Source organism: Myodes glareolus, chromosome 13 (genome assembly GCF_982192425.1).
Source record: "Myodes glareolus chromosome 13, mMyoGla1.1, whole genome shotgun sequence".
Lineage (NCBI taxonomy): Eukaryota > Metazoa > Chordata > Mammalia > Rodentia > Cricetidae > Myodes > Myodes glareolus.
The window spans coordinates 65,657,385-65,666,327 of NC_142038.1; positions in this window are offsets into that span (position 1 = coordinate 65,657,385).

The following is an 8,943-nucleotide window of genomic DNA, read 5'->3' on the forward strand; positions in this document are numbered from 1 at the left end:
CACTGGGTGATTTCCAGTGTACCCACATGATGGCTCAAAACCATCTGTAACTCCAGCTCCAGGGAATCGGATGCCCTCTTGTGGTATCTACCAGCATTAGGCACACATATAGTATGCAGACACACAAATACCAACACATAAAATAATTTTTGAATAAAGAAGGAGTCCCAAACCCCTGCTCCTGTTGGAAGTAGTTACATTCTGATAGATGCTTCTCAAGCTCCAAAATAACAGAAAACGCAGATTACTCAATTATTTTTTGTTCATTTTACCCCTCCAAATGATTCTATACCTCCCAAACAACTAACCAAAACAGTCTAGCAAGGATCTCTTCTATTTTATAAACTTTCCTGGGAAGCTCAGCTTCAAGTTATTCATAACCAGAACTACTACCATCCAAGAGTGATATTCTTGCTGAACTGTTTTGTTCATTATCTAATGGAACAGGAGACATTTCTTTCACAAAAGAGTTGGACCCTTGGAAGGTAGCAAGCTCTTTCACAGAATGGGGCGCTCTGTTGCTGACACCATGGATGGGCTCTTACACAGAATGGTACACTCTGTTGTTAGTACCATGGCTGGTCTTTCTACACAGAGCCAAGGGCTAGGAAGAGTTTGTGTTCTAACCTCCTTGCGTCCTAGCAGGTTAGCTCCACACAGTTTCACAGATAAAGACATGACTCTTAAGATTATCACACGTTGTGATTGTAGTAACCATAAGTTCAGTATCTACACCCAGGACTCAAGTCCTAATCCCATAAAGTGACACAGTGAGGGCCAGGTAATATCTGCACACACACACACACACACACACACACACACACACACACACCACGGACTCACAATATACGCATAACACAAAAAGACATACACACACATCACACCACACACAGAGAAACACACACCACACACACAGCGACACAGACACACACGCACAGGGACACACTGTCACAGAGACATGTATACACACAGTCACACACACAGACACACACTACACACATGTACATGACACACACCACATACACATGCACACAAACACATAGACACAGTTAAACTACAAGAGAGGATTCCTCAGCCAGGAGAACTTAAATCTTAAAATAAATCTTACAGCTTAAATAACAAGGAATATTTTTTTTTCAGTAAAAAGGATTCCCAACTTTTTCCCCAAAGAAAAAGATGTTATTCTTAGTATATTGTATGGTGAATAAATCTATATTTTGAATTGCAGGAAGATAATGTACCCTCTGAGATGCTTCACTGTAAGAATTCTCTGAAGAGACCATTGATTCCAAGATGATTCATACCCTCTGTCTTAGACAAACAGAAATGCAACCTTGGGTAGTCCCCTCCCTGGTGTGGGAGAATTGTCTGTATTCTGTCAATCATATTTTAAATAAATGCTGATTGGTCGGGCAGGAACTATAGGTGGGAAAACCAGACAGGAAGTAGAGGTGGAAGAAAGAGAACAGGAGTATTCTGGGAAGCAGGAAGCTCCCTCTGACATTCATACCCACACCACCGAAGAAGCAACATGTGAGTTGACAGCTGAAATAGGTACCAAGCCATATGACTAACATAGATCAGAATAATGGGTTAATATAAACTACAAGAGTTAATAAGAAGCCTAAGCTAATGGGCCAATCAGTTTTATAATCTTATGGAGTCCTCTGTATGATTTTCTTGGGCTTGCCAGTTGTGGGGTACCGGGTGGGACAGAAACGCCAACAAGCTGGCCCCTTCATGTTACACCTCCCAACAGTGACTAGAAACACTGGAGGAGCCCATTCTTCTGCGTCCAGGTCAGAGTTCTGGGCACATTACTCACCTTCTTAGTCTACCTCCTAGATTGTCTAGTGGGGTTAATAAAGGGAAATTTCTCAGAGGTTAGTGTGCAAGGCAAGAGAGATCTGTGCATAGTGTACTTAGAGAGTTTTATGCCGTGTCAGATAGAAGGAAGCATTTAAATCGTATTTGTTTCCATCATTATCACATATGACAATAATGTCCATCCTGAGATGTGCAGTTTCCCACTAGAATATGGGCTCAAATTACCAAGCTCAAAAATTAAAGTGTAACTGTAGAAAAATTAAAGAATATAATATGTAAAATCATGTCAATTTTATCACCCAAGATAAACCCACATTTCTGTTTATTCTTATATGCAAGTATCACAGAGAATATATTTCTTAACCAAAAAGAGGGGATGTGAGTTAAAAAAAAGTCTTTCTGCTGGACGTCATGAACCACACCTTTAATCCCAGCACTTGGGAGGCAGAAGCAGGCAGATCTCTGTGAGTTCAAGGACAGCCTGATCTACAAAATGGGTTTACAGAGAAACCCTATCTCGAAACAAACAAAAAAGGTCTTTCTGTGGAAAACCCCAAGCCTATCAGATCAGATCATCCACACTCACTTCCTTGTGATCAAGCTCACTAAATCTTTTGTTTGACATGACTGTATTTGAATCTCTGTCATGTATTTCACCTCTCTCTCTCTCTCTCTCTCTCTCTCTCTCTCTCTCTCTCTCTCTCTCTGCAATATATGGATATGATACAGAAATGTGGACTGGGCAGAAGACACAGTTTATCGGACTTACAGGTTGAACAACCCAATATAAATTTTAGAAACCACGTGGCTTACTGGAGAATGTATGGGATTAGAGTCTGAATCAGTGCTTACCAGCTGTGTTGCCCTCATTAAAGATTAAATGTAACAGTGTAGTATTAACTGCAAGTGCATGATAGATGTTTGATAGATGTTGTTTTCCTTCCACGCCTCCGATTAATCAAGCCATGGCAACTAGTGGAAGATTCCTAAGAGCTAGAAGGGTTCCTCTCCCCTTCACATTACCAATCAATGTTTCAGACAAAGGTGTCAATGATGTAATTACATTCACAAATGGCACAAAACTGGGAAAAACGGGCAACCTAGTGCAAGGTTGAACTAGTACTCAAAAAGGTTTGCATAGCCAAGTTTAAGTTCAAAAGCTCATGATATTTTAATATAGATTAAATACAAAGTTCTCTGTTAGGTACCATGTTCCAAAGTTAAACTCCATAAATCCCAATTTAAAGAAACTTAGGTCTGCATTTTTAGAAACGAATGTGACTCTGATTTGCAGAAAATAAACTGTGGAACTTTTTCAACCACAGAAAAGTCTCTCACCCCCCAGAGTACAGAGTGTCCATGCAGAAAAGTCTCTCACCTCCCCAGGCTGTGGGGTGCCCTGCAGAAATGTCTCTCACCTCCTCAGGCTGTGGGGTGCCCTGCATAAATGTCTCTCTCCCTCAAACAGAATAAGAGATCGTGCACCCTGGAATCTGAGTGACCGCAAGACAGACTCAGAGATACTCCACACAAAACATTCTAATGTGGCAACAGTCTCAAGAAGGTTGCACAACAAGGCAAAGAAAGTAATCAATCAAAACACCTCAAAAATATGGGAACATGAGATAGAGTCACAAAATCTTAGGACACATACAGAGGTAGATCAAAAAAATGACTATTTAGGGATCTAAAGATAGCCCAAGACAATTTGGCTACCAACTTGAAGCATTCTAGATCTCCACAACCAATGAAACTTTAATCAGTCAAATAGCCTTGTTTTTTCTAAGAAATTCCACTCTCAGGAACTGTAAGAATCACCTGTGTCTTCTAGATTCAAACTTTTCTTAATCTCAGAATGATACGGGCAGGAAACCGGTAGCTGATATGACCCCTGTTACCTATCCAAACACATTTTCAGTTTCCTAAAGAGCATCTGACAAACCGTCTTTTGCACTCAGCTGGGCAATCTGCAAACAGAAGGCCTTTCAAGGGGGCCTCACAGATACCAGCAGTCAGTCACCTGGAGAAATATAAAGCTCTGTCCCCCACTTCCAAGGCTGTGCATCCCAAACTTCCACCCCCTCCCCACTACTCAAAAACTATTCTGACACTCTCAAATTATTAAACAGTTTCATTGAAGAAATTAAATTACACTTAAATTATTGATACTTTTTAAAAAGTGAATGTTAATAATATCCAATAGGAGGGAGAGAAAGGGACATACTTAAAAACCAATTATCTTGACAGATTCAGTCTTGCAGTGTATATACAATTCATAAGAAGATTCTGGCTGAGTCTCTTTTGGTTTGCACTGCTAGGAGATCCAGTGAACAATCCCCAGACCTACACTGTATCTTTCTGGATTCCCCTGAGAACTCTTTACAGAAAAGTCTCCAGTTTTCCCCTCTCTGAGACTTCAGCATGGTCGCATGGCAACTTCAAACACTGCAACACCGGTGCCACAAACTCAAAGGGCAATGGGCCTGCATCTCCCCTCTGAGTTCAGGAAGTGCTGACTTCAGCTCTGGGGCCCCAGAGGCCCGAGGAGCTAGCTCACATCCTTGCCAGGGCCATAAAGTATTCCCTGTGGTTAAGAACTTCCAGACTCCCTGCTCCTCTCATGCTGCCAGCTCCATCACTGGGTCCTGCCACACAAAGATTGTGGCTGCAGTAGGTCCTCTCTGTTGCTGACAGCATTACCTTTATCTGGAGACAGGACAGCTCACACCAATGTTGGACTGCCTCCACATCTGCACACACTGAGTCCAGGTCTTCTAAAGCCTTCTGGCAGAGCAGAAAGGTTTCCATCCTTAAATTCCCACGTCCTGGGGTTTCACTACCAAACCACTGTTTAGTTCCTTTGTTGACACAGGAAAGCACACACTCACTCACACACACACACACACAGAATGAGAAGTGAAAGCCCTAATACTCTGCACATTGTCTCCATTTGAGATGCGCTTTTGTTTTACTTTGCCCCTTGAAAGTGTATTAGCTCTTAATAAACCACAGCTGCTTCGGCTTCAGTTCTGTGTTCTGTTCAGTTCCTAATCTGGAGACACAAGAACCAGAACCTGCCTCCAATAGGTGCCAGTGACCTCCAACATCCACCAGTATCACTGTCTGGGAACTGTTCCTCACAGGATACATATCTGTATCCTTGGTTTCTCCTGAATTAATTTTGTCTTCACTAAGAGTTCAGACCTCATTCATATCCCAAGACTCTACCGTTCAGTCCCCAACAGTGATGAAGGATCCAAAAGGGCTCCGCAGTCGGATTCCTCCCTCCTCCCACCACAACCTGGCTAGCTGGTCTTGGCTTTCCCCAACACAAGAGGGAGCCCCTGGCTAATACACTCTTTACGTAATCCTTGCTCTCATTCCAAACCAAGACTTCCTGAACTTTTTTCATTTACAAGCTCCCATTTTGCAATTTATGTGAGCATACTATGTATGTGTATGATGTGTGTGTGTTCACTGTGTGGGTGCATGTTCATGTATGATGTGTACATGCCATAGTTGAACGTGTGGAAGTCAGAAGACAGCCTTCCTGCCCACCTTGTTTGAGGCAGGCTCTTCTCTACCACTGTATATGCCGGGTTAGCAGTCCTGCTAGCTTCTGGAATTCCCATCTCTGTCCTTAGGTGCACTGGTATTAGAGATGGGCACCACAACATCTGGCTTTCTTTGCACTCTATGGATACAGCTCCCTTCTTCTTTTGTTAAATTTATTTATTATGTATACAATAGTCTGTCTGTGTGTATGCCTAAGGCCAGAAGAGAGCACCAGACCTCATTACAGATGGTTGTGAGCCACCATATGGTTGCCGGGAATTGAACTCAGGACCTTTGGAAGAGCAGGCAACCACTGAGCCATCTCTCCAGCCCTACAACTCCCTTCTTTATGCATGCACAGCAGGTGTTTCATCCACAAATACATATTCCTAGCTCACAACCTCTTTTTGCCTGAGAAACTTTTATGTGATTGCAAACATACAAGCATATAAAATATGTATACAAATCAAACATTCATTGATAATAAATCATGAAAAATTATTTTAAAACAATTCTTTAGTACCTATATGATCTTATTATTTTTAAGTGCTGACAGAATACAATCCAAAAATATACTAACTTAATACTTGCATGTTGAGGAATCACTATCAAAAAGTATTAAAAGTCTTTGTTTTCCATAGTTAAACTGTTACATTTCTACGAAAACAGAAAACTTTGTGTAATATGTAAAAACATTGTCATTCATAATATACAACAGTCTGGAATCTGAGCTATTTTGGGCACATTTGTTGACTTTCTGAAGCATGAGAACCTGCTCCAATCAAAGAACCATCCTGTGTGTGCAGAGCCAATGCTGCAGTCAAGTCTCATGGTGCAACCCAGAGGAACATGACCAGAAATGCTCTAATTCCAACCCAGACGAGCATTACCAGAAACTCTGGAATTCATCAAAGTTTGGTTTTGGATTAATTTTTGGTCACTGTGTGTTCAGGAACCTTTTGGTATCACCAGATGCGTCATGCCCCACATGTTCAGGTATGTGACCTCCATACCCACAACTTAAGAAGTTTTTTAGTTCTAACATTATTGACTGTAGGGCCCTGTCTCCCCTTACTCCCTGGGGTGCATCTTGAGGACAGTTCTAATCAGCCAGCTAAAGCTTCCTGTGGTTCCTGTGTTCTCTCTGCCATAGCCTGGTGATTTAGCTATAGGACATTGTTTTATCTTTGGTATGGTAATTTCCCACCTGCCCAGGAGAAGTTCCTATACGGCCCAGGTTCTTTCTCTGCTGCTACTGCTACTCTCCGCCCCCAACTCCCTGCCTGGGAAGGAATCCCCACACAGTGCCAGGTTCCCGCCTGGCTGTGAGGGAATTCCTTTACTGGGGCCAGAGTATATTAGTTTTGCAAAAAACTAAATAAAGTGGCATTCGGCTGTTCTCTTTCAAATGACCCAGGTCTCTTGTGTCTTTTGTTCAATCTCCAGGCCATTGCCCAAACTCGCGTGAGGTACGGAGGCGTGCGAACCGTACCAAGAGGGTAAAGCAAAATCGGGTGTTAAAATTGACCACCTGAATGATCTTCTTCCCTAGCAAAGGCAGCTCAGAATGTGGAATAGATGAATGTAGGGAGGGAGTAGATGAAAAGAAATTTTTGGAAGATTCCAATTTTTAACAGGTGCATAGGGTGATGTTTTTTAAATATATTAATCTGCTGCACATCCTGTTGATGGCATCTGTTGAGAACCTGTCTTTCCATGACTATTGCTACCACTTTGTTATCTTCCCAGTGCCACCAAGCCACCTCCTTCCCCTAAGCTCAGGAGCGTTTACAGTGTTCTCTCTTTTACACAGCCCACTGGGTTGCAAGTGCTTGGATTCTGCCTCCATCTTCAAGTTGTAATAAAGAAGCTGTGCTCTGTTCCTCGTATATTTACAACATTTATAAGAATGGACATTCCATGAAGACCCTTAACTCATGTTTAATGTGTGAGTGAAAATTCTATGATTGATGTCACTTAGGAATCTGTGAACAGTGTTCTATCCAGCTCACATCTGACCACGACTTACTTTTTCCTTCACTGTGACAATACGCCTGACATAGGCAACTTAAAGGAGGAATATTTATTTTAGTCCATGAATTCAGGGGCTCTAGTCCAAAAGGACTTGACCCAATGCACTTGGATAGAAAACAAGGCAGTGGGAGTGTATGACAAAGAAGGTTTTTACTTCATGCCAGACAGGAAGTAGAAAAGGAAGAGGTCAGAAACAAGATACCTCAAGAATCCATCTCTGGTAACCTATTACCTCCTGCTAGATTCGCTCTCCTAAAGTTTCCCAAGCTCTCCAAAGAGTACTACCAACTGTGAACTTAGACTTATGTCAGGCATGGCAACTCCTTTCTGAACTACCTTGACAGAGCCCAGACTCACGTACACCTGCTGTCCTGCCTGTCATTATGCCTAGTAAGTGACTTCATCCTCCTAGATAGACGTTTACTATCAATCATTGGATCTACACCCTCATCTAGTCCCCAAACAGATGGTCTTGCTCAGACATTCTTAAGTGCTTGTCTCAGTCTTTGTACTAGGAGAAGTACAAAGGTGGGAATTCAAGAAGCTGGTTACATCACATCCAGAGTCAAGAGTAAAGAGAGAACAGACATAGCTTTGCTTATCTGTTCATTGCCTCCAATATACGTGATGGGAAATAAATTGAATGCTATATGTAATAATTACAATAACTATAAAAGGGGCAGATGTAACTATAGAAGGAAAATAATTACATCCTACTAAAACATATATGCCTTGTGCTTCAAAAGTTCTAGTTCGTGTTCTAGGAAATCACGAGAGAAGAAAGTCTCATGGGAGCTTCAGCTTCATTCACACTGCTGTGATAAAATGCCCAGACCAAATCCACACAGGGGAGAAAGGGTTTGTTTAGCTTACAATTCCAGGTTATAATTCATCACTGCAGGGGAGTCACAAGGACAGAAGTTTGGACAGTTCGTCTTATCACACCCGCAGTAAAGGAGCAGAGAAAGAATAAACACGTTGCATACCTGCCTGCTGATGCTAAATTAAATAAATTTCTCCACACTTGTGCAGTTCGAAACCCTTATATAGAGAATGGTGCCACCCACGGTGGACTTGGTCTTCCTACATCGACACTCAAGATGATCCCTGACAGACATGGCCACAGGTCAAATTGATTTAGATAATTCCTCATTAAGATTCTCCTTCACAGTGGTTCTAGGCTGTGTCAAGTTGACAGTTACATCCATAGCAAGGTCCTGTGACCAATCAGCATTCAAGATAAAAATAACAACAGGGTATTTCTGCCTTTCTAAGCCTTTTGCTTAGAAGTCAGTTGCATATTTTCATTAAAGCCAAATGTATTGTTTGCTGGGTGGTTTTACTATGAATACTCATTTTGTAGCTTTGTATTGTATTTTATTTACATATTTATATTTAATTACTTTAGTTATACAAATTATGTAAAGTACTTTGTGATAATTTCATACATGTGTAAACTATATATTATGATCAAATGGGGCAGTTAACATTTATATCTCCTTAAATGTTTAGCATGTAGTAATTACA